The sequence below is a fragment of the Cavia porcellus genome, unplaced genomic scaffold (assembly GCF_034190915.1).
Source record: "Cavia porcellus strain 051 isolate PalLab524CR breed Dunkin Hartley unplaced genomic scaffold, mCavPor4.1 scaffold_18, whole genome shotgun sequence".
Classification (NCBI taxonomy): domain Eukaryota; kingdom Metazoa; phylum Chordata; class Mammalia; order Rodentia; family Caviidae; genus Cavia; species Cavia porcellus.
This window is the reverse complement of record NW_026947501.1, coordinates 71,909,835-71,934,440: the sequence shown is the minus strand read 5'-3', so window position 1 is coordinate 71,934,440 and position 24,606 is coordinate 71,909,835. Positions and strand designations below refer to the sequence as shown.

The window sequence follows — 24,606 nt, the reverse complement described above, 5'->3', positions numbered from 1 at the left end:
CGGCTAGTGCCTGTCTGGTGACAGCTCTGGGGAGGACCCCCGAAGGCTTCTGGTGGGAACCAGGATTGCTGTGAGGTGGGGGCTGGGGATGCGCAAGGGTCCTGGAATTTGTAATTGAAGCAGAAGCAGCAGTGAGAGCTGATGGTTTAAATGGTGTTACACCTGTAACACTGGCTCTCAGGAGGCTGAGGCAGGAGGATCACAAGTTCAAGGCCACCCTGGGCAGTTTAGTGAGACCCTATCTCAAAATTTAAAAAAGAGGCTGAGGTGTAGCTCAGTGATGAAGTGCTCACCTACTACCCTGGGTGGGGTTCAATCCCCAGTACTACCAAAAGAAAGGGAAAAGTCTGCTTTCAGCTCCACCTGGCTCTGTGTGCAGACTGAGCTAAGAGCAAGGGCTATGAAACCCAGGTGTGGCAGGACGAGGGCTCCTTGGAGAATGGAATGGGTAGAGGAGAGAGCACAGGTGAGATGGAGGTCAGTTATCGGAAAGACGGACTGTTCTGGGCTGATGGGACAGTCAGGGGACTGACTCTGGGGGTTTCCTGTGTGAGCTGATCCATGAGGAACATCCGGCGATGGACTTCCCCGGGCTCAGACCTGTTGTGCCCCGCCCCCCCCCCCCCCCCGCCAAAAAGTCCCCCGCCCAAGCCAGATGCCCAGATGAAACGGGGCAAGACGACATCTTTTTATTTATTTATTTATTTTTGTGTGTGTTTTTCATTTTTATTGGTACCAGGGATCGAACTCACGACTGCCTGCTTGCAAAGCAGGCACTTATGCCACTGAGCTAAATCCCCAGCCCCAAGACTAGGTCTTTTTAAAAGAAGCACTTTTATTTTAGCTGGCCCAGAGACACAGTGCAGATGGAATTTGCAAAGCTGTGCAACTGAGTTAGAATTTTGACTGATTTTTATAGTTCATTTATGATTAGCTCATTGATCATTAAGTACGTAGTGATGAGAAACAGAAACAAGGTGGGCCTTTGTTCCCCTCTGCCTGAGGTAAGAGGCATTTCACAGGGGATGGTTAGCCAATTTATAGCTCTTGGTCTGCCAATTCCAGGAACATTTGTCTCTCATAAAGGGAACAATGGTTGACACAGCATCATTTGTCTCTTACAAGGGGGAACAAAGGTTGACACAGCAAACAGGTTACTTGGGGGCCGACTGATGCATACAGAACAGCATGACAATGCAGTCAGTTAACCTATATGTGGTTGGTGCTTGGTTACTAGGGTAATGAGCTCAGCACAGAATGACAATACTGCTAATAACTATCCTTTTAACTATTTTTGCTAATAACTATTTTTTTTGTCTTTTTTGTTTTTATTGGTACCAGGGATCAAACTCACAACTGCCTGCTTGCAAGGCAGGTGCTTATGCCGCTGAACTAAATCCCCAGCCCCTTAATAACTATCTTTTAATTAACTATTTTAATTTTTCAGCATCTTAGTATAACAGACGCTGGGCAGAAGGGCAGCTTTCTCACAGGACAAGGCCAGCTCGCAAAGGCTGGAAGGTCATGGCAGGGAAGTCCCTGTTCCAGGACCCCCAGTAATAATCAACACTGCTGGAGTGTGTTGACCTTCTGACCCGAGAACCAAATCCATGGCCACTTGTGTGCAGAAGGGGCTTTGCAGGTGTGGATACCATACAGGTCTTCAGGTGGGGGGACCATCCCTGGTCAGCCCCAGGGTTGCATGCATCCCAACGGCAGGGGATGGGCGGAGCCTGGAGGGGGACAAGAGGACTGGGCAAAAGTGGGACAGCAGTGCTCTGAAAATGCAGGAGGGGACCCACGTTCCAGCAGCACCGCCGTAACAGCTGAATCTTGGAAGCCGCCTGTGTGTCCATCAGTGAGGAGTGGTACAAGCAGTGTGGGCGCTTTGGGCCACAGAGAAGGATAAATGAGTCATTTGGGCGCAGCTTGAGGCCGCAAGTTTAAGAGAAATAAATTATACACAAGCTTAAGTATTGCAGGGCTGCTCTCCTGCCAGAAGCCCAAAGTGTAAGTAAATGTAAGAGCAAAATAAAATCATTAGAAGCCAGGCGAGGTGGTGCAGTCCTGTAATCCCAGCACTTGGGAGGCTGAGGCAGGAGGATCCGTGCAAGTTCCAGACCAGTCTGGGCTGCAATGTGAGCCCAAGGCCAGCCTGAACCGCATAGTGAGACTCTGTCTCGAAAGAAAAATCAGAAACGAGGAAGTAGTTCTTTTGCAAATGAGAAAAGGACTAAAAGATGGGGAAGGGGACATAAAAGAAATGAAATGTCACGTAGGTGTACCCTCTCCTCACGATGAGTGAGACTGTCACGTTCTGGAAACATACTGTGCTCATAAAAGACAAATTAAAACATGAAAATGGGGAGATAGACAGCTGCAAGAGCCTAAGGTAGAGACAAGGAAAAGGCTGAACACGGTGTGGCTGTTATTGTTGAGTCTCGGTTTTGCAATGTAGCTCAGGCTGGCTGTGCGTTTACAGCGTAGCCAGGCTAACCTCCGGAGAGCCTTTGATTATTCTTCTGCCTCAGCCCCCTGATTGCTGGGTTTTCAGATGTGCACCACCACACCTGGCTAACCGTGTTAACATAGACACCCATTCTGCTTTTATGATATTTTTGATCCCAGGTTGGTTGGGTCCACACGCCTGGAGCCATGTCTCTGGAGGGTAGTCAAGTGAGGTGGAAGACACGGCTGCAATGTACAGCTTTTCACCATGCTGTTTTGAAGGTTTTCTCTAGCATGCAGTGTTTACAGATGCAGTGTTTACCAGGCGTGGTAGTACACACCTGTAGTCTCACCACTTGGGAGGCTGAGGCAGGAGAGTCACTCAGTCTGAGGCCAGCCTGGACTACACAGTGAGACCCTGTTTCCACTTCCTCACTTTCCTCCTCCCCCCAGCCATTATGGTCTTGAGAAGGGTCATTGGAGATTAAGAAAAACATGACACAGGAAAAAGCTGGGACCCTGCAGGCCGTGACCTCTCTGATGGAGAGGCAGTGACAACTCGGTGTGGTCTGTGTCTTTATTTACGTGCAGTAAGAAGAGGAGACGCTCAGCAGGCCGCAAGTGCAAGGTATTGATGTTTTGCTGTGCCACATGGAAGGTGAACTATTCTCAGTGTTGCTGCAGGCACCAGGGAGAAGTGCCAAGGCCAGCTGCCTGTGGGACTGGCCTTGCTCACGTCCTGGCAGCTTGCTCACGTGGCTCTGTGTTCTCGGGGCCGGCTTTGCTGTACCCCGAAAGTGTGGTCGAGCTCTGGCTCAGCTGTGGCTCAGCTGCTCCCCACACTCCCCAGTATTTAGGAAGTCAGTGTAGGGAGCACCTCCTCCAGGCTCCTCTGGGTCCTGGTGCTGGCCCGAGGGAGCTGTCCCTGGGTCCCTGGCCCTGGATTCGTGCTGCTCACAGTGGATGCCTGGCCCCTGTTGCAGGGACCATGTCAGCTGTTGGAGGCCGGGATGTGTGGAGACAGGGCAGCTCCCCAGACCACGATGTGACCTGCGTGCCTGAACCTGCTTGTCACCAGGGAGGCAGCAGCAGTCAGGGTGTCCGGGTGCCAAGCACTCTGCCCAGAGCGCTGCCGTCCTGCGGCCCAGCGGCCTGTGCACCTGCGCCTCCCTGCCCTGCCGGCTGCTCCTTGCTCCTCAGCACATTCCCTGGGAAGCAGGGGAATGAAAAGTCGCCACGCCATCTGTTCCCCGCTTTGCAAGCTGCAGTGGGACATCAAGTGGCAGTGTTTATTGTCACAGCCTGAGGTTTCTGATGCCAAGTGGGCTGACAACTGAACCTACCACTCGGTGTGGGTGCAGGCCAGGGAGCTGGAGCAGTGCTGTCACGGGCGTGGTGGGGTGTGGTGCTGCCCACACTTCCTGGAGGCCAGGGCTGGGGATAGGAGGCATGTGCTGTTCCCCGGGACCTGCTCGTCCGCTCAGTTTCCACTGAGCTTGCAGCTTCCTCGTCTGAACTCCTGGCAGGCTTCCACAGTGGCAGCTCAGCCATGGACTTGCTCTGCAGGGTTCCTGGCTTGAGCTTGCTGTCTGCAGGGGATGGAGTGATCTGGCCTCGACACAGCCCCAGGGAGGGCGGCATGCAGGCTGCCCAGGCCACGGACAGCAGCCCAGGACTCAGGCACGGAGGGAGCGTGTTCTACTCGGGTAGTCCTGAGGCTGAGTGTGGCTGGGGGTGGAGGGACAGACTTGGCCCAATTCTTTCTCACTTTATGTCCTCTTTATGGAACCCAGGACCTCCCAGGCTAAGCGCCCTTTTCCCTGAGCCACACCAGACAGGACTGTTGCTCAAAGGCTGTGGCCACCTCATAGGGGACAGTGCACTATAGGACTTGTGGCTTGGCACGAGCCATCTGCTCATCAGTGAGGTGTCTGCTGGCACTGCAGCCCTGGCCCTAGCTGGAGTCTCCTGTGGGGTGTCAGTGGCCCACCTGCTGAGAGGCAGTCCCAGGGGGACATGGTTGGCAGGGGTTGGAGTCCTTAGGAGGCAGAACCTGGTGGGAGTCCTGGGGTCTTGGGGTGGGGTCCCTGGGTCACCGGCTTGGGGTCCCCTGGTCTGGTTGGTGGACATGAGGGTCCTTGGGTTGCAGGTGTGGGGCCCCCAAGGTAGCGCTTTGGGGTCCTGGGAGTCCTGCACCTTATTATCTTCCTCTTTCTCTGGCCTTGAGATGAGGGACATTGCTCTGTCATTCCAATTGCTTCGCCACAGACAGTGACAGCCCACGGTAACCGGTGGGAACCGGTACAGGTTTGACACAGAACCCAACCTTTCCATTCCCAAGTTCACTCTCAGAGGTTTTGTTCAGGTGGTGGAAAGGTGGCCTGCATAGGCACAGGTGCACAGGGCCAGGTCCTCCAAGGGCACTCGGCAGGGACGGCCTGCCTGCAGGGGACTTACCCCACACCTCTACTGGAGACCCCTGCCACTCATGCTCAGCTCTGCACGGACTCTGAGATGCTCAGACCCTTCCGACTGGGCTTGGGGAGGCCCCGTGGCCTTGCTGAACATCCTGAGGCCCTAGCTTCCCCCACCCCAGGAGTCTTGGTCACCTGCTTGTCACGGGGTGGGGGGAAGCGCAGCCTTCCTGCCTCCACCGGCTCACAGTGTGGCCCTCTGTGGAGCCAGGCTCTTGTCACTCCACCTTGATGCCTGCTCCTCAGAGGACCCAATGACGAGACATTGCACCTAGAAAGAGCCCCCTAGAGGGGTGCACAAGGGTGTACAAGGGGCGAGCACCTGTCACAAGCTCCACCCTGTCGCCCCTGCCCACCACCTCCCTATCACTCTCCCTGAAACCTGGTGGCCCCTGGCAGTGTGCCAGAAGCATGAATTTCTCCTGTCTGCTCGTTTGAGGTCAGCTGCCGAAGCAGTGTCATTAGCTTTATTCAGAGCTGCGTTGCATGTGGTGCAGGGCTGCTTGGCTGCCCACCAGGGACTCACTGTCCATGCAGAGAACTGAGTGGGAGGGAGATAAAAAATGGGTGGATGAGGGGTGGATGGAGAGACAGAGGGAAGGATAGAGGTACCGGTGGATGGGAGGATGAATGCAAGGAAGGCTAGAAGGACGGAAGGATGGACAGAAGGACGGATGGAAGGACAGGTGTGTTGCATGGCAGGAGAAGGAAGGTAGAGTGAATGCATGAATAGATGAAATGCTAGGGAGTGAGAGGGTCGGGGAAGAGGGGCCGTTTCGGGAAAGTGGCCTGAGAAACTTCCCCCAGAGGATGTGTTTAATCTGAGATTCCCAAGGGTGAGCAGGAACTGGGCACCAGCGGTGGGCGGAGGCCCTGCAATAGAATGGCCTGTTTGAAGAAGAGCAGGCAGGCCTGAGTGGGCCAAGGTGGGTGGGCCTGGGGAGCAGTGGGTGTGGGCAGTCAGGGAGCTGCCCCCAGGGCAGGGCAGCTTCAGGAGAAGTGGTCGTCTTACTTGCCACGCGTCTCTAAACTTGACCAAGTCCTCATCTGTTTTCTCTGCTGTAACGAAATACCCAAGGCTGTGTTGTTCAGGAAGAGTATTTGGTTCATAGCTCTGGGTGCAGCAGGTCCAGGAGCACAGCGCAGGGTCATGGCAGACAGCATAATGGAGGCGAGCGAAGGCCCCCAGGAGGGGCACAAATACTCCCTCTCGGACCAGCCTCCCGACCCAGCTGCCTTGAAGAATCAGGGCTCTTCGTTTGGGAAAAGTCTGCAGCATCACAGGACGGGAAGGTAAGGGTGGCGGGAAGGGCAGCAGCCAGAGGACTGGGAAGGCAGAGAGGTGGCGAGGGCCTGTTCTGATGCCGGGGTAGGTAGCTGGGGCACAGGGTAGGGTTCCAGCCCAGCCTGGAATGGACAGCTGGGGACCAGGTCTTCAGGTGCCTTGGGGGCCAGGCCAGCCCTCTGATCAGGCCTAGCCAGGGGCCTGATCCTGCCTGGCAGTGGATGCTGGGGTCTGCGGGAGACTGGTGCCACCCTTTCAGTGTCTAGCTGTGTCTAGAAGAACAGGGGAGGTGGTTTCCTGCTTGGCCCTGTCCTTGTCCTAGTGTTGGGTGGCCCCTGGATGAGGTCGGCCCAGATTTCAATGTCTACGTAAAGGAAGCTCCTTGACCCTGCTCAGCCTCCGTCAAACCCAGTGTCTGCTCAGTGCGTGGTTCTGGGGTCCTATTAGAGTTGGGGTCTGGTAGGTGCTTTGTCAGCCTGAACCCAGGTCCTGAGCGACGGCAACTCTCACGAAGGTGAGGTCTGCTGTGGGTGCGATGGGTTCCTGGGTGCTGCCGGAGGGGGCTCCCTGATGAGGGGTACCAAGAGCATCCCTGCCTTACTGTGGGACCCTGGGCCTCAGTTTCCCCAGAAGTAAAACAAGGGATTTGGCCCAGAGTCTGGACTCCCTTGAGTCTGAAGTTGGTGTTTGGAGTGAGCATGCACACCTAGGTCGGCAGGGGACAGTGGACTGGGTTGCTGGGGCTGGCTCCTCCACCTCTCTGTTCATAAATTGGCCAGCTTAGCCTGCCCAGGGACCCCACAGGGACAAAGTCGAAAGGGCAGGATGCTGCTTTGGTCTCAGCTCTGCCCTCTGCTGGCCGTTGCACCCAGGAGGACTTGACCCCTCCTCTGTCAGCTCTAGGCAGTTCCGTGACTAATCCTTGATTTGTGGCCCAGCGGGGAGTGGAGGAACGAGTGACTGTGTCCTGTCTCTGACCCTCAGGGCGGCTGCAGCAGGGCCTCTCTGGAGAGCTCTGTGTGGGGCTGCAGGGTCAGCCAGCATCTGTCCCATGGTGGAGCTCCCCAGTGTCATCTGTACCCCTGGCCCCAGTTTCCTGGCCAGCAGACACTGACAGTGGGGCCTGGTCTGAGGTGTGAGCTCCCCTGTCAGGTACTGGGGACCCAATTCCTGGTCCCCTCTCTGCCGGCCCAGGCGCTGCTTCCTGCACGTGACACCATCTCCCATACACAAGCCCAGCATAGCCCCTGGGGGGCCCCAGGATCTTGTACCCCTCCCAGATGGGGAGATGGACATCAGGGCTGAACTCACACCTGGGGGGCAGTGAGGGAGACCGCAGGGGAGAGGGCAGCTGAGGCCTTGGTGCAGAGGAGTCCTCACCCTTTGTTACCCCTCTGCAACCCTGGGGCAGAGCCCTGGGGGTGGGGCCCATGGTGGGGAGTGGCTGGAGCCACACCTGGGGCACCACATCTGCACAGCTCAGCTCCCGGCTGCAAACGTGTGGATGAGAGCAGGGCGAGGCTAAGAGTGGTCCCAGGGCCCCTCACTCCCGGGGGTCCCCTAAGTCTGCTGACTTCACAGTGTTCTCTGCCTGCCGGGAGCTCCTCCAGCTCTCAGCGTGGACATTCTTCTTCCTCGGGTGCCTCTGCAATGTCACCTCCCCCAGATGCTGTCCCTGACTGCCACAGCTAACGCTGTCACCCACTTGGCAGCAGCTGCCTAAATCAGACCCTTAGTCAGAAAGGCCTCAGAACCCAGCATCCTCTGAGACAGGACCCTGCCCCAGCTAGACTGCCTTGAGGGCCCACATCAGTCTATTTGTGTCAGGAAAAGTTAGCTGGCTCCTGGGAAATGTCAGGGGTAAGTCAGTGCTGGCCCGGAGTGAGGCCCATGACGTTCTATCATTTTACGAGTGTCCTTCCTTAATCTGTCAGGGAGAAAACCAGGCCATAGAGGGTTTCCATGGCAACCAGAAGCAGAAGGGGGTGTTTCTCCCTGTCTGAGCTTGTCCCAGGAGGATGGGGCTGGCCAGAGGCTGCTGACCCTGGCCTTGAATAGCAGGAGCCAAATGTCCTTGTGTATGACTCCAGGCCCCTAGGCTTGGGCTGGAAAACCAGAGCAGGCTCGCTGACCAGTCCAGATGGTCCTGCACATCCGTGGAGCAGAGGGGGAAACAGCTCAGGGAGGGGCGAGGCAGACAGCAACTTGGTGGTACCCAGGGCCTCTAGAGAGCTCTTAGAGGGAGAATAATCTTCTGAACTGTGAACTTACTCATTCTTTATCACCTGCCCATCTCCCACCTACCCGCCCACCATTCACCTACCCATCCACTCATCCATCCACCCATCATTCATCCACCTACCCCTCTTCCCATCCACCCACTCATCCACCCATCCACCCATGGTTCATCCACCCACTCATCTGCCCATCCACCCACCATTCACCTACCCACTCATTTGCCCATCTATCCACTCACTCATACACCCATCCACTCACCCATCCACCCACTCACCCATCCATCTATCCACCATTCGCCCATCCATCCACCCATTGATCCACCCATTTATCCATCCACCCACTAACTACCACCCATCCATTCAAGGACTACATTTCATCAGGATGATCTTAGATTTGTTCAGATTCCAACTCAGCTTTGAGATCTGCAGACTCCAGTGTGTCACTGTAGCACCTGTAACAGGGCTTTGCCAGAGATCCTGATAATCATGGAGGAAGTGTCTGAGTCCAGTGGAGCCCCTGGGTGTGGTGTGCAGGGAAGCGTGAGGGGACTGGGATGGTGTTCCACATGTGGCCCAGGGCTTCCCTCCACATCCAGATCTGAATCTGCTTTTGTAGAACGTAAGCAGCCCATGTTGGGGGCTGGAACTATACAGTTTCTCACAGGTCATGCTGGTATTCTGCAAAGTCAGAAAACCAAAGCGACACTGTCTGATTTCTTGGTTGTTTGTGTAGTGAATAACCGTGCTTGACACAAAAAGAAACTTGGAATCCAATACAGGCACGTTGCAGCCCTAGTGCACTGACAGCTCGTAAACATCCACAGTGCTTAAGAGAATTTGGGTGGAGAAAGTCAGGTCCAACTTTTATTTATAGTTCAATATATGCTTAATCACTTGACTCAGACCAATAATTCTCAGTTGAAATCTTATCAAGAGAGCTGAGATCCATTATATTAGGAAGCTACAATTTTAGATTTCTAAGAATTAGTTTGGAATGGTCTATCTAACAAAATTTTAAATTGTTAATGTAATTACACTTTTGGTGGGTGTTTTATTAAGTAAAATTGAAAGTGGGGCCTAATGTTAAGAGAACCTTTTAAAAAGAACTTAAGGGTTGTTAAACTTATAAATACAATATTCATAGACTTGATCTAATACTTTAAGGAAAAATTCCCAGTTTTCTGACTGTGTAACATTGATAAATGAAAATTTAATTTAAAACTCTAAAAGAATGTCTAAATAATCTTTTCTATGTACAAAAACATAACTCTGAAGACAAATAAGATCTCTCACGAATATCACCACCCGCTCACTCTTTCGTCTCTCCACTGTGCCTACCTGCCTTTCATCTCCCTTTCCACTTTTATGCATTTATCTGTCCGTCTTCCCCCTCCCACCCATCCATTGGGTCAGCCTTTCCTCTGTCTGTCTGTCTGTCCACCGTACTGCTACTCACCAACCCCCAACCCTCCCCCATCCACCTGTTCACCTGCTTGTCCTTCTTCTTTTCACCCACCCACCTGTCCGTCCACCTGCCCGGGTGTCTGTCCCCCGCCTAGCAAACCTTACTGAAGGACCTGGCAGGCAGCATATGGTAGGAAAAGCTACCTGCGACTGAGGGGGCACCTCTGTCCCGCAGAACTCTCAGGACCTCTCAGAGCCTGGCCCTTTCCTTCTGCCCTTTTTCCTTACCTGGCCCGTCCCTGTGGGCTGCTGATGACTATGGTGTTGAACTTGAGTGCCCTGGTGCTGAGAGTCACGGTTCGAGACCCACCTGCTCCCTCACTTGCTGGATGACCCTGGTCAGCTGAGGTCAGGGAGCACTGGGTCCTAGCATGGTTGGGTCAGCGTGTGTGGCTCGGGGGCAGAGCCTGACACGGGCTCAGCTGTGGTCACCTTGTCCTTTAGGCCTGTAGCCATGTGTCCTGCTAGACACATGTGCTCTTTTGGGTATGGAGGGGAGCATGAGGCTCTAAGGCCTGAGTAATAGGGGAAGTGACAACCTGTTGTTGAGTGGTCCCTGCAGCCCCCGCTGGAGCCCCAGACAGTTTGCTATCCTGCATTGGGGCTCCACAGGCTCCCCAAGTCTCCCTTGGCCCTCAGCCTTTGCTCAGGGCCTGTAGATGCATATCCCTCCCTGAGGCCCCAGCCCAGCTGGAGGGGCCGGTGCTCTAGCGGGGGCCCAGAAACTGTCCAGGTGCGCAGGGTGAGCAATGAGGTGTGGAAGAGCTCAGAGCAGTGACTCTGCCAGTGCCCTTGGAGCGCACGCTGGGGGCTGCCAGGACACCCTGGAGTCAAGGGCCAAGCCCAGCAATGGAGGGCTTGGCCCGCTGTCAATCTTTCCTCTTTCCCTCCTTCCCTGCCTCCCTTCCTTCCTCCATCCTCCCTTCTTTCCTCAGTGCTGGGGATGAAACTGAGGGTCACACATACTCTGCAGGACCCCTGCGCCCCAGCCCAGGCCACCCTGTGCCAGCCTCTGGTGTTTGCTGGAGTCCTCATTTGTACCCCTTGATCACTGATGAAGTTCTGTGCTTATGTTTGCCATTTGAATCCTCTTTCTTTCTTTCTGTCTTTTTTTTGAGACAAGAAATGCCTATGTATTTGAGGGTGGCCTCCAGCTCACAGTTTGCTCCTGCCTCAGCCTCCGGAGGGCAGGGACTACAGGTGAGTACCACTACTCTGTCTGAATTTCTTTCTTTTTGTAGGTGTAGAGAGTCAAACTTGGAGTTGGCCAGGCAGGCACTGCGCCACCCCGCTGTATCCCTGGCCCTGAATCAATTTCTTTCATTTTCCTCTTTCTTTTGTGAAGTAGCTGTTCAAGTATTTTACACATTTGAGATTAAATTTTTTTTCTAAGTTGTTTTGTTCTTTTCCGTCATGAATAGTTAGGAGTTCTCACAGATTTCCTAGATGAGCTCCAGCCAACGGATCTGTGCGGGGGAGCTCTTCCCAGCTGTGGGGTGCTTCGCCCAGGGGCCCCAGCGGAAAGACAGCTCCCTGGTGCCTCCTTCCTGGCTGTGTCCTGGGAGGGCTGCTGCCTCCACACCCCACGGATGTGAGATTCTCTCCCTCCTCCTTTCCCAAAGATCTGCGAGTTTATCCTTCACATTTCCGTCTTTAATCCTCTGGCTGCTGGAATTTAACTTACTGATTTTTTTCTGATTTTTGGGGGGACAGTGAAGCAGGAGTCTGTCTGTGTTTGTCTTCTTTGTGGACAGTCAGTGCTTTGGCTGCAAAGTCTGTCCATCTCCTGGGGAATCCAGCCTGGCACACGCCTGTGCCCATTGTCTGCCCATTGGCATTTTATCTCTGTACCATTTTAACTTTGTTTGCAGGACTGGAGGCAGAATCCAGGGCCCCCTTGCCAGGCAAATGTGTGAGCGCCCACCAGACCTCAGCAGCAAACCCGGGACCTCGTGGGCAACTCCTCCACCTCCTTCTTTTGAGAATGACAGTTTTGGGTTTGGGTGTGGTCCCAATGCCTGTAATTACAGAACTCCCAAGGCTGAGGCAGGAGAATCACAAATTTTAGCCCAGGGAAAGTTAGTGAGTTTGCAAGATTCTGTCTCAAAAAAAAAGATGGGTGGGTGGGGATGCAGTTTAGGGTGAAGACCCTGGGTTTAATCTCCAGTGCCGCAAATAAATCAATAAATAAATGAAAAGAAAGAAACATCTTGGCTCTTGTCAGCTCTGTGTGATTCCACATTTTGGAGCCAGATTGTCAAATTCTGCACACACCCACACCCTGAGGATGGATAGCTGCTGCAGGCGTTGCTCTACAAATCTTGGAACGGCACCATCAAGCCTTCCAATTTGCGGATACTTTGTCTTTTTTTTGAGACAGGTTTGCTCTGCTCCTGGTTGGACTTCAACTTGCTATGTAGCTCAGGGTGGCCTTGAACTTGTGCTCTGTCGGCCTCAGCCTCCCTGCGGCTGGAATTACAAGCATGTGCACCACTCCCAGCTCAGTGCTGCGCTGTCTCTCCCTGCACTGATGTCTTTGTTAATGACTTTGCATGCTTTTCTCTGCAGAGCTGCAGCCCTTTCGGGCACCTTCTTGCACATGCCTCATGCCCACAGAAGTGTTGTCTGTCCTCCTTAACCTCATACACCTGCGGTGATCGTGGCAGGGCAGTGGGCCATCCCTGTAAGGCTGCTCCTTCAGGTCCCCTGAAGTTTAGGCTGGTTTCTGTCTGCGAGGCTAGAACCTGATCTGTTCGGCCTGCAACAATCTGTGTGCCTCCTGCTGGCTTGAAGCCAGCTCCTGAGCCCCCTCCCAGCTTGAACTCAGGTCCACCTTACCCTCACCCCAGGACCCAGTATATGTAGCTGGCCTGCAGCTGCTCTGAATTCCAAGGCTGGTTGGCTGCTCTCCAAAATGGGCAGGCACACGGTGCTGTTTCCGACAGCCCAGGCACTGAGGCCCTCTGGTGGGTGCCACACAGTGGGTGCCAGCCAGGGCCTCTCTAGTCACACCACCCCTCTGTATTGTGGTGACAGCTGTGGGCAGTTCACCTGTGGGCAGTCCTGCTCCCACCATCCGCAGAGCAGTCAGGGCTTGCTCCCTCTCCTGGCCCGGCAGTGATCTACGCTTGCTTGCTTCCTTGGCTCAGAGCTCTGAGCTCTGGTTTGTTTGATGTGATGGCAGATAACTTGACGGAAGGTCCACTTGACCTCACAGACAGAAAGCTGTCTGTCCTCTGATTCTGGGTGGATTTTTCATGGCTTTTTGCTTTCTTTTATTTTTTAAATGCTGTAACGTTTTTATCAGCACCTGTTTGCAGTGTATAATGATCACACTTGAGGTGGGGAATATCACACATCTGAATGCTTTTTATGTCCCTTTCCCTCCCCTCGGACCTCCTCCTTTGATCTCTCAGCCTTTTGCTTTCTTTTAGATCATTTTCTCCAGCTGGTGAGAATTTTCAAGCAAGCAGAAAAGTTGGAAGAATAGGACCATGACCCTGCATAACCTGTGGTTAGAGTTAACTTGTGCCGTATGTGTGTGTACCGCGTCCATTGCACACATCTGTAAGTACACCTATGCGTGGACATGCATGCACACACAGGCACGTGCATAGCTGCTGTTTGGAGCATCCTGTGCATCCCAGCCCTCCTGGCAGTGTGGATGCGGCCAGTTGTTAGACGGCTTTGCCAGCTCTCACTGCGAGCCCCATCCTGAACCTCTGCCAGTCTGAGGGCTGCGTGAGGTATGTCTTGTCCTGGATTTAATTTGCATTTCATGAGTTATGTGCAAGGCTGACCTGTGGGCTGCATGGGACCCATCTGACCATGCCGTCCCTGCTGCAGTGCTCTTCCTCTGGGAGTCCCCAGGTCTACCCTCCTGGCTTGGGAAGCCAGATACTGATTCCACACTAGTGTGTGAATGTGGCCCATGGTTTGGAGCCCGAGACTGAGGGCCTGATGGGGTCGCCCACAGAATGGTATGACTTCCTGTCCCTCCAACAGCAAGTGACAGAAGCACATCATGAGTGGACCTGCTTCTGTGATGGGTCATGCAGGGGCAGTGCTGCCCTTGGTGTCCCCAGGGCTCACCCTGTAGCCTCTGCAGGGCTCCTTTGTCCAGGTCCCATTCACCAGCCACATGCCACATCTCCCTTGAGTGGCTTTTGTGTGTATTTTTCTCCCACACACTGTGAAGTTAGGGCTCGGCCTCCTGGGCGTCCTCAGAGTTTGGGTCTGTGGGGCAAGTGTGGAGAGGAGTCGGCTCCGTCCAGGATGCAGATTTCCAGACACAAGTCAGAGCAGATGGCTGCGTGGATACGGCTCCAGCAATAGATGGCTGCGTGGCTCTGCTCCTGGGCGCCGGACAGCTGCACCTCTTGGAAATCAACGTGTGGAAGCCCAGAGGGCTTGTGTCACTTATGAAACCCTCACCTCAGGCACCTCAGAGGTGCCTGTCACTCTGTGCTCTGCCCCGCCATGCCGCATCCCGTGGCCCCTTCTCCCTTGCCTGGCTGCGCTGTCACATGTTTTGCAGGGTCAAGGCCACACTGTGGCCCCTGCACCAAGCATGTGCTATCATGCTTGGTGGGTGAACGAAGGTTTAACCAAGTGACCTACCAGTCACTGGTGCGTCTCTTAGGCCAGAGTAGTCTGTTCCCTCTAGATTAAAGTTGTTGGTTAAATCCAGTTGCTCTACTTTTTCTTATAAGGCTGACTTTTTGAGGGTTTTCTGTGGGGGAGGTTGAGACAGGTTTTCACTGTGTAACTCAGGCTGGCCTTGAACTCTTGGCAATCTTTCTGCCTCAGCCTCCTGGGGGCCGGGATTACAGGCAGTGCTGACTTCTGAAAGGCTGGGCCATCACCAGGGTTGCTCCTTCTGGTTTTGTCTCCCCTGTCCTCTTCTCTTCCTGCGAGGGGGGACTCAGTCTGCTTTCCCCTGTATGTTTTGTCTGGTTTCCCCTCTTTCCTGCCATTTCTGATCTGACCAGAGCACTGCTTATTCTCCTGCTTCACCTCTTCCATTGGATGAGGGATACCCATTCTGAAAATGTTTGCAGTTTACAAAGTCGCCACCTCCATGGCCCACCCCAGTGCCAGGTCAGCATGAGGGCCAGGGGCGGCGTGGTCCCTCCTCTTCCCTGCACTGGACTGGGACTCCTCTCATCCTTCACGGGGGCAGATATGCGACCCATCAGGACCATGTCTGTCCCTTGTGGAGTTGGGGAAACTTGCTTTTAGAGCAGCGCAAATCAAAATCGATTTTGTGGGGCTGGGGATTTAGCTCAGCGGCATAAGCACCTGCCTTGCAAGCAGGCAGTCGTGAGTTCGATCCCCGGTACCGATAAAAATGAAAAAGACAAAAAAAAAACAAAACCGATTTTGTTTGACTTCACTGACTCCAAGTCTGACTCATTGTTTGGTCTGGATCAGGTTTCTGTCTCTCTTCTCCCACCAGGAGACCTGCGGTTCTTACTGAGTAGGACCTCCCAGGTCCCTTGGTCTGTTCCAGAAAGCATGCATTGTTCTTCCCATACTTTTTAAAATTTTTATTTATTTATTTTTATTAATCGGTACCAGGGATCAAACTCACGACCGCCTGCTTGCAAGGCAGGTGCTTATGCTGCTGAGCTAAATCCCCAGCCCCTCTTTTTTTTTAAACTGGAGCTTGAACGCAGGGCCTCCACACCGAGCTGCATCTTCAGCCTTGTAACTCACATTCATGTATTTATTCATGTTTTATTTTTTTTGAGGTACAGTCTTGCTAAGCTACACAGGCTTGGGCTCAAACCTGTAATCCTCCTGCCTCAGCCTCCCGGAGTGCTGGGATGACAGGTGGGCACCTCCATGCCCTGCGGGAGTGTTGCTTTGGAATGAAAGCTGTCACTTCCCTGTCTTGTTGCCAGCAGGGTTTATGGGGAACAGTGGCCTTGGGAAGCCTCCCTGCTTCTCTGCACATGAGGCCAAGTCCTTTCTCCCTGGCCGCCTTTGGGGTGCCCCAAGTTGGCTTCACGCTCCCTGGCGGACCCTGGCTTCTTGACTCTGGGACCTGGTGTCTGACACTAGTTTTGATCCCTTTGAGTGTGTCTCCTGCACCTTCTCCTCTTTCTGCCACCCCGTGACAAGGCTTCTTGGGTGCCCTGCTCCGTGTCCTGGCGCTCTTGGTGACTCCCAGGAGAGCGGTGGCTGCACTGGCTTCCTCCCTGCCCTCCCATTGGCCCTTCTAGGTCTTCAGTTCCTCCCTGGCTTCCTCACCAGCGTCGATGGGGACAGCACTCGGGTCCCATCCAGCTTAGACACCCACACTGCTGCTCCCTCTGTGTGACCTTCTGTCCCCAGGTCCCGGCTCCGTTGCTTCCTTGGTGACCATAGTTTTTAAATTTTTAATTAATTTATTTTTTGTACCAGGAGTCAAACTCAGGACCTCACACTTGTTAAGCAGGTGCTATGCCACTGAGTGGCACATCCTGCCCCAGCGACCTCAGTTTGCAGTCAGTGCAGCTGGGGCCACTCCTGGATGTCTCCGTGCATCCCGGATGCAGCTGGGGTCCAAGCAGCCGCCTTTCTCCTTCCTCTGCTCTGATCCCTGCTGCCATTTGGTGGGCTTCAGCCTTGTGCTGTCTCTAAGGAGACGCCAGCGGTATTTATTTTTCCTCTCCTGTATCTAATGTTTTTATTTTCCTCTGACTGTTTTTATGATTTTTTTTGATCTTTGATTTTGGCATTTGGGGTGTGTGTGTGTGTGTGTGTGTGTGTGTAAATTTCACTTCAGATTTGTTCAACTACTTCTTGGCTCTGAAAGCTAATTTTTTCATCATATTTGGGAAAAGCTTGGCCCTTTATGCTTCAAAGCTGCTAAGTCAGCCAGTTTGGGTTTGAACTCGAGATCCTCCTGTCTAGCCTTCTGAGTACTGGAATGACAGCTGTGCACTGCCATGCCTGACTCCAGGTCCACATTTCTGCTCCCTCGTCTGTGACCCCCTGCCCCACAGATCCTAGCTGCCTCATCTCCCCAAACTCGGACAGCTCAGTGAGCCTGCTGTGCTTTGCTAGGGTCCAGGCAGAAGGCGGGGAGGAGTCAGCTTCGGGCACAGTCCCCGGCAGCCACCTGCCTGCTGCTACAGACACCCAGTCACCTTGGCTCCCTTTATGGCTACGTTGGGCCGGAGGCACCTCTTCCTTTACCCTGGTGGAAGTAGCTCGTTTCCCTCCAGGAAGGTGGTGGTCGGCACCCCCCTGCTCCCCGCCAAACAGAGCAGGCCATGGGGGAAGGGAGCCGAGTGCCCAGTGCCCGTCTACCCTTTAGACTCTGATATGCTGATTGAGCCGAGGTTCCGGGAACTCAGGAGAGTGTCCTTGGCCTGCCCTTTCTGGTCATGCATTGCTGAATCGTCCTCCAGCAGGGCCACGGTGCTCCAGTGGAGCTGTGTTTTGCAGGCCATCTCTGGAGAGAAGCTGTTTCCCGGCTCTGTGCCCAGCAGGCAGGGGGCTGGCACCACATGCGGGGCCTGGGGGGAGACAGGCCCCTCCTGGACCACAGGGCAGATTCTCCTGACCCTGGAGGCCCGGCCTGCGCCTGTCTTTGAGTGTTACCTGCTCTCTGTGTTTCTCTCTGAACCTGTCTGTCTGGGCCTTCGTCCCCTTCTTCCTATCAGGCCCTTGTCTTGTCTTGTCTGTGTTTGGTGAAACAGAATCTCAGTGTGCAGCTCAGGCTGGCCTTGAACTTGCTGTGCAGCCCAGGCTGACCTTGAACTCGCAGCAGTCTCCTGACTCAGCCTCCTGAGTGTTGGGATCACAGGCCTGTGTGCCGACACTCCCTGCAAGGGCTCTCCTCCCCATTTCTCAGACTCCTTGTGTCAGGAAGAGCAGCCTTTGGCTGTGAAATCAGCCGCAGAAATGTTCCCTCACTCATGGCTGTGTTTTGACTTTAGACTCTGCTCTGCTTTCTGCCTTGTTCTTGATTTTTGCCAAGTGTATGTAAATTTCCGTCTCCGCTGCAGCCAGCGTTTCCTGTACTGCTGCGGCTCTGGAGTATGCGGGGAAGATCCCGTACTTCCCCCCTCAGCCTCCACCAGCTCCCAGACCCTGCGTGTCTTCCTGTGGAACTCTCCGTCTCATCGTTGGGAGCATGACCCCGATGTGTCTCCAGACTCTGACTGGAGACTTTCCACGTTTCTCCAGGTGTTCTGATGATGCTGGGTTCCTGCGGAGCAGCGGGGTTGGGAAACCCCGTGTTCCAGGGAAAGGGTCCCTGTGAAGACCTCGTCCCACTCCAGGGACTTCTCACCAGGTCCCCAATCACCAGGTACAAGGCCACACCCACCGACCCCAAACTCCCTCCCCATCCCCTAGGCGATGGGCTGGGCCGACCTCCACCAGTCCCAGAGTAGAGGCCTGGTGGCACTCAGGGAAGGCCGGCCACTGTCCCAAAGGCTGCTGTCCCGCGGGCACCCACTGCTCCGACCCTCCTTTCTTGCTCCTGTCCAAAGGACAGCTCTGCCCAGGGCTGTGAGGCTCACAGGGCTCAGGGTCAGGGCATCACCCTGCAGTAGCCCCCTCACCCCACTGGGTGCAGCAGCCCTCCCACTGGTGTATAGCAGCCTCACCAACCTTTTGTCCCGCCCCTCTGTGGTAGCTCCACCCCTCCGCACCAGCCACTTCCGTTTCAGTGGCCAAAGCCTACCTTCAGGTAATTCTTGCTGCAAAGTCTATCCTCACTGCTAGGTTTGATGGTGCACACCAGTGATACCACCACTCAGGAAGGAGGCTAAGGCAGGAGGATTGCCAGGAGTCTGAGGCTAACCTGGGCCACACAGTGAGACCTTGTCTCAAAAAACTGGAAAAGTGTCTATTAAGTCCATATTTGTCTTTTTTTGGACCGTCTGCGCCCAGTCCTGGAGCCGAGTCTTTGGCACGCTGCCTTGTGGTGCCACCCTCTCTGCCCATCCCTGTCAGGGTTCAGCTATTCCCATCTGTTTTGCTGAGTGAGCATTAGAATCAACTTGTCTAGAAAAAACGTGCTATTGTTTTAATGCAATTATGCAGAATGGATTATTGATTTGTGGAGAATTTGTGTTATTTTTATCAAGTCTTTTTGTAACAGAATATAGAATGTGCTTTTAATTTGTCACATGTTCCTCTTTGAGAAGTTTTTAAATGTTTTTCTCAGATAAACACAGATTTAAGGAGGCCCAAGCCGGCGTGACTGAGCCTGCAGAGTCACAGCAGCCCAGGGCCACGTCCTCAAGGTGAACTCTGAAACTGCCCGGTTTTCCAAAAAGCAGGCAGGGCCGGGGATTTAGCTAAGACGTACAAGCACTTGCCTGGTGAGTGTGAGGCTGTGAGTTCCATCCCCGGTACCAAAAGGAAACAAAACAATTAAAAACCCAAAAAGCAGGCAGTTCCAGTGGACCCGAGTCAACAGGAGAAGCTGGAGGGTCCACCCCTGATTCAGTAAGCACCACTCACAATTGGAGAGAAGGACCAGTGTAACCTGGGTCACAGTTTCAGGGGGTTCAGTCCATGGTTAGCTGATCCAAGGCAGAAGCATCATGGCGGAAGGACACAGCAGAACAAGATGCTTCGCTTGTGGTGGGCAGGAAGTGGAGCAGGGGACCAGGCAGAAAGGAAGGAGGCCAGGGACCGGATACAGACCCCAAGGCCGTGGCTCCACGACCCTGGACACTCGGAGTGCTGACATCCTGGGTATTTCTCAATCCAGCTAGCTGGTGTATCACCATGAACCATCCCAGGGACATGTCACTGTCCACTGTTGATGGTCTCTCCAGTCCCTTTCTGTCCTCCTTCCTGTGTCACAGAGCAATGTGTCTCCTGGTTCTGGAATCAAACAAAAGCTGGCCAGATCGCTAACCCAATCTGTCCTCTCTAGGTGCACTGCTTGCTAAGTTCATGCCCACAGTTGTCGCTGTACACGGGTTTCTCATCCATCACCTGCAGTCAGACAGCTGGGGGCCACCGACTTCCGAGCGTTATTTCCATCTCCTCTCCCTTGCGGAAGTCTCAGTATTTTCTGATAGTTTTGTCAGCTCTCGGGGTTTACAGGGAGCCACTGTAAGAATGGCTCTGCCTCTTTCACCTGGGCTTTGACCCTGGGATATGCCTGTGGTGATAGCGACAACCATCAGATCCTGCCCCTTTCCCTCCAGCCCTGGTGACATGCCATCCGCTGGCCCATGCTGTGCCCTGGGCCTCCTGCAGCAGACATCCCAGTCCTCTATGGGGAGCTCAGCGTCCCTTCCTCCTGTCTGCCTTTTTGTCCTCCACAATGGCATGGGTTCTCACATCCCCCAAAGCAGCTGAGGGCCTCTCTGCCTTGGTCATCCAGGGACCAGTAGGTCATGGGCTCTGACTGGCATTTGGGACGCCTTGTTGGTTTGCTCTCTGGGCAGGTGGGCTGTCCTGTCTTGCTGCAGCCTGTCGTCTCCGGGGCTTACCTGGGATATTTGGACCTGCTGTCCCTGCTGCCAAGAGGAGCCTCATGTCAGGCCAAGCACTGTCTCCCACGCTGGCTCCATCAGAAGCCCACACCAGCACCAGGTGGAGGGAGAGGGACTGGCCACATGCACAACCCTGTGCTGTCCCCAGCCAGCTCCTGGATGACTCAGGTGGACTCCTATGGCCCCATGATGAGGCCAGGGGACAAGCCAGAGGAATTAAGTGGCCGCTCTACCCTCGCATCACTGCTAGGTGGGGCTGGAGCCCTACCTGTCTCTGCCTGTGGGGTGCTGGGCCATGCCGGTACTTGGTGGCTGGAAGTGTGGCCCTGGTACTTGTGAGAGGAGAATGGACCCAGGAGTAGGTTAGGGGAACCCTGGGACTCAGCTTCCTGGGGAGAGCAGAGGCTAAAGGTAGTGCTGGGTGTCCGGGCTGCAGCTCTGGGCAGGGCCAGAGTCTTTATGGGACAATTGACACAGGTATGGTTGCAGATGCCCTGCCCTGGGCGGTGGAGAGGCCGGTGTCCTCCGCCATCTGTGAGGCTATTTGTCCAACCCACGGTCTGGATGGTGGGTACCTCATGGGGGCCTCTGCTTTGGGTCCTCGGGGAGAGGGGTGGGGTTCTCCCAGGTGGGGAAGCGGAGGTGGGGACTGTGGACTCAGGCTGTGACAATGTGGTGACTGAGTGAGTGAATGAGGAAATAAAGACACGTCAGGGGCCACGGGCATGGTAGGTGGGAATAAGAGCTGTGTCCAGGTGACCTGGAAGCCACCTGGGAAGGGCCAGGGAAGGATATGGGGGAGCAGGTGCTGGACTCAAGGGGACTTGGACCACAGCTGGGGCCCAACTTGGGGGTGGTAGCCTGTGCCACCTTCGATCAGGCAGTGCCAACTGTTTCCAGAGCTGCCACCCTGAAGGCTTCAGTGGCCAGCCCAGAGTGGTGCCTCTGTCCCTAGGGCCACATGGCCATGAGGCACTGATGGCCAGGGCAGGGCCATGTATGTGCTCTCTTGGGCTGAGAGGTCCCCTTGAAGGACCGGTGCCTCTGCTGCCCTCTCTGGGACCCCGTCCAGATTTGCTGTCTGGGCCTGGGGCTCCCAGGTCACATCTCAGGTGTGGGATGCTGTGGCTCCAGGTGGGACCCTGAAAAGCTGCAGAATGGAGAGTACGCAGAGCTCCTCCTCAGAGCCAGCAGGGTGCATGTGGCGGGTTGCCAGGGAAACAGAGCTGTTGGGTCACTGGCTCTTGTGGTTCCCATGGCTTGTTGTGTGTGCAAGTGCTCTTGGGTGTTCCTGTGCTACATGGTGTGTGTGTGCATGCTTGTGCTCTCTCACGTCTGTGGGTGCAGGAGCTTGGTATCTCCTACTGTGGGTGGGGGAAACCAGGACCACAGCTGGAGCCCTGGGAGGGGGTAGTGAGTCTGCTCACATGGGACCGAGACCCCTGGGACGACCCTTGCCCCGGGGCGGTCAGAGTCCAGCCCGGTCTCCCACACAGCAGGTTCTCCCTGTGCTGCTCTCTACACGTCACTGGTCACTGTCCGAGCTTCCTTTCAGCCCAGACAGTGTGCAGCAGGGGCTACACAGCTGCTACCCTGCAGGGTATTTCAGGAAACAGTCCATGCAGAGCCTGAGCTGGGGCCAGAGTCCAGGCAGGTGGAAAGAGTGAGGTGGACCTCACCTGATGGGCACCCCAGGCACTCCCACCCCACTGTCTTTACTGTGGGTATGTTCCTCGGGATAGGTGGGGTGCAGGTGGGGATTGAGCCCCTTGGGGCCAGTGGTCTGGGAGCTGGGCCCCTGCCTCTCTGGGCACGGAATGCAGCCAGGGCTCCCTAACTTGCCACTCTGCTCCGTCCTGCCATCGCAGAGCCTACTGCACTCAGTGAGAAGCCCTGGGGCCTTGGTGTCACACCAAGGTCTGCGCCTTTGTCCCCATTTCCTGGAGGCAGGCATGTGCTTGGGATGGAGCTGTTCTCACCCACACACGCACACATGCCTTTCTGTTTTGGGCCATTGTTGCCACAGGAGCACAGTCTGCTGGTGACCCCGGCTCAGGGCCACAGGCTGATTCTGAGAGTGCCCAACCTGTGGGTCTCGGGCTGCTGTGGGATGTGCCAGCTGCTCACAACAGGGCTGAGCCAAGTGATTGTTCCCTCCCATCCCTGCTGGGCAGCCAAGCACAGACAAGGCTATCACCGTGAGCTGGGTGCTGAGCAGCAGAGCCAGGAGAAGCTGCGATCACCAGGTCACCGCGCCTGGGGCGTGGCCAGGCAGTCTCCTTTCGGCTGGTCCTGCTCTGTTACTCCCTTGTCCCTCTCTGCACTCTGCAGTCTGCTCTCCCGCAGGAGTGATTCTGCTGGCCCTGGCTCAGCCCACCTCCAGGCTGTCTGGGTGGTTAGGGCGTGGAGAGGCCTGAGGGCTGGAAGTGCCCGTGCCAGGCAGTCTGTCTCGATGGCTGCTGGGGAAGCTGCCCCAGCCTGGGCTCAGCAGGTCCTGGTGGGCATCGCTGGGCACTCACTGGCCTGGTCAGAGCTGTTGGTGCTGCCCTAGGCCACAGCTCTTTTCCAGGGCAGCTCTTACTGCCCAGTGGTGCTGCCCCATGATGCTGACCTCCCACACAGCGTTCTGCCGCTGTGGTCCTGCCTGGGGACTTTGTCCAGGCCACCTGTGCCCCACAGCGGACAGAGTGTGCTGGGAGAGCTCTGACCCCTTTCCATGTCCCTGCTCAGTGCCCGGTCTGTCACTGTCTCTGTCCTTGTCCACCTCCTTGCCTGGCCTGAGAGCAGCTAGGCCTTCCCTGACCTGGAGCTGCCTCTGCAGACCTTGGTATGGGGTAGAGCGGGGAGGTTTGTGGTGGCCGTTGGGTGGATGGGACTGGTAGAGCCATGCGAGGGTCCTGGGCATTCCTCAGGGCTGTGCCCACTGTACAGAAAAAACCAAGTGTTCAGCTTCAGGGGGTAGGCACCGTTCCCACAGCACCCTGCCTTGGCCTCGTCACCTGCTACTATAGAGTGGCCCTCCCAGGACGCCTTCTGGGCCTCCTGTCCCCCTCTTCCCTGTGCGTGTCTCAGGACAGGGACTGGGCTGCCTGCCCCTGGCTTCCAGTGTCCAGGCTGGCCGGCACAGAGGAGCCACCCCGAGGTGCTTGTGGAAGGGTGGTCGTTTGTCATCTGGATGCCTGGGATGGCTCCAAGTCCTATCTGGTGGCCTTTGTCCTGCGCCACTCTCATGGGCCTCCCTGCACCTTAACTTTGTCCCTGAGAGGTAAATGCCTGGCCTCCTATCCTGCATCTACCCTCTGCAGCACCAGCTGTGCGGCCTCGGCCGCCCAGCGAGGGGAGGGGAGGCCGGCCACCCACGGACGTGCAGGGCCAAGAAAAGAAACAGGCGTGCGTTTTATTTTGGCACCTTCATAAAATGAAAACAGCAGCATCAATATGTTAAAAATAAATGATTTTTACTTTAAAAGGGCAAAAACAGCCCAAACAAACAGAGGGCTGGTGGGAACGGCTTGGCAGAGGTTTGGAGGCTTACTCACTGCTGCCCAGGGACGGGCTGAGGGGACCTGGAGCCAGGAGGGCTGCCCCGGGTGAGGGCTGAGAGGGAGTGTCTGCGTCTGGTGACCCCACCTGGGCCCTGGTGCTGGGGTCAGCTGGGGGAGGGGTCCGCACTGCAGTCTGAAGGGTGGCCCAGCCAAGGGCCACCTCTGGGTGAGCTCTGTGGGGTGTAGAGGGGCACCTGTACTCATACCCTTACCAACAGGGACCTCGGGGAGTTGCCTGGCCACTCTGCATGTTCACATGTGTGTGCGCACGTATATAGTGTGGGGGCGGGTGTGATGGACACCCGTTCTCTGAATGGCACTGCTCAGCAGGCCTGGGGACTCCTCTTATTGGGGGCCCCCTGCCTTGGGCAATCCTGACGAAGCTCTGGGTTGGTTCTGTCCCCTTGTTGACCTGATGACCAACAATCACACACCTTGGGAACTGGCAGAGCTTTCAGACCTGGAAGCTGCTGCTCAGAGAGGCTGAGTCACCACCCCAAAGGCACACAGGTAGGAGGTGGCAAGGGAAGAGACCTTGAGCACCCAGGGAAGGGGTATTGGGGTTGGGGGTCACACTCTTCTACCAAGCAACAAGAGATAGCCTCAGGGCTCTTAGAGGGCTACGGCACTGGCTGATCTAGAGGACATATGGATCTATGAGCACAAGCCTCCAGCCTTCCACCCACCCATCCACCC

At 55.3% G+C, this 24,606-nt stretch overlaps 1 long non-coding RNA gene across 2 annotated transcripts in view; it reads left to right on the top strand.

The window, feature by feature from the left end:
* Positions 1 to 12,030, top strand: part of LOC134471419 (uncharacterized) — a 29,940-nt gene extending 17,910 nt beyond the window's left edge. Inside the window, exons 2-3 of one of the 2 annotated variants that reach the window (XR_010040903.1) lie at positions 11,032 to 11,108; positions 11,780 to 12,030. This is a non-coding gene — a long non-coding RNA (uncharacterized LOC134471419). Of the gene's footprint in view, positions 1 to 11,026; positions 11,109 to 11,779 lie in introns of both variants that reach the window. The other variant, XR_010040904.1, reaches the window with a different exon arrangement.
* The last annotated feature ends 12,576 nt before the right edge of the window (positions 12,031 to 24,606 follow it).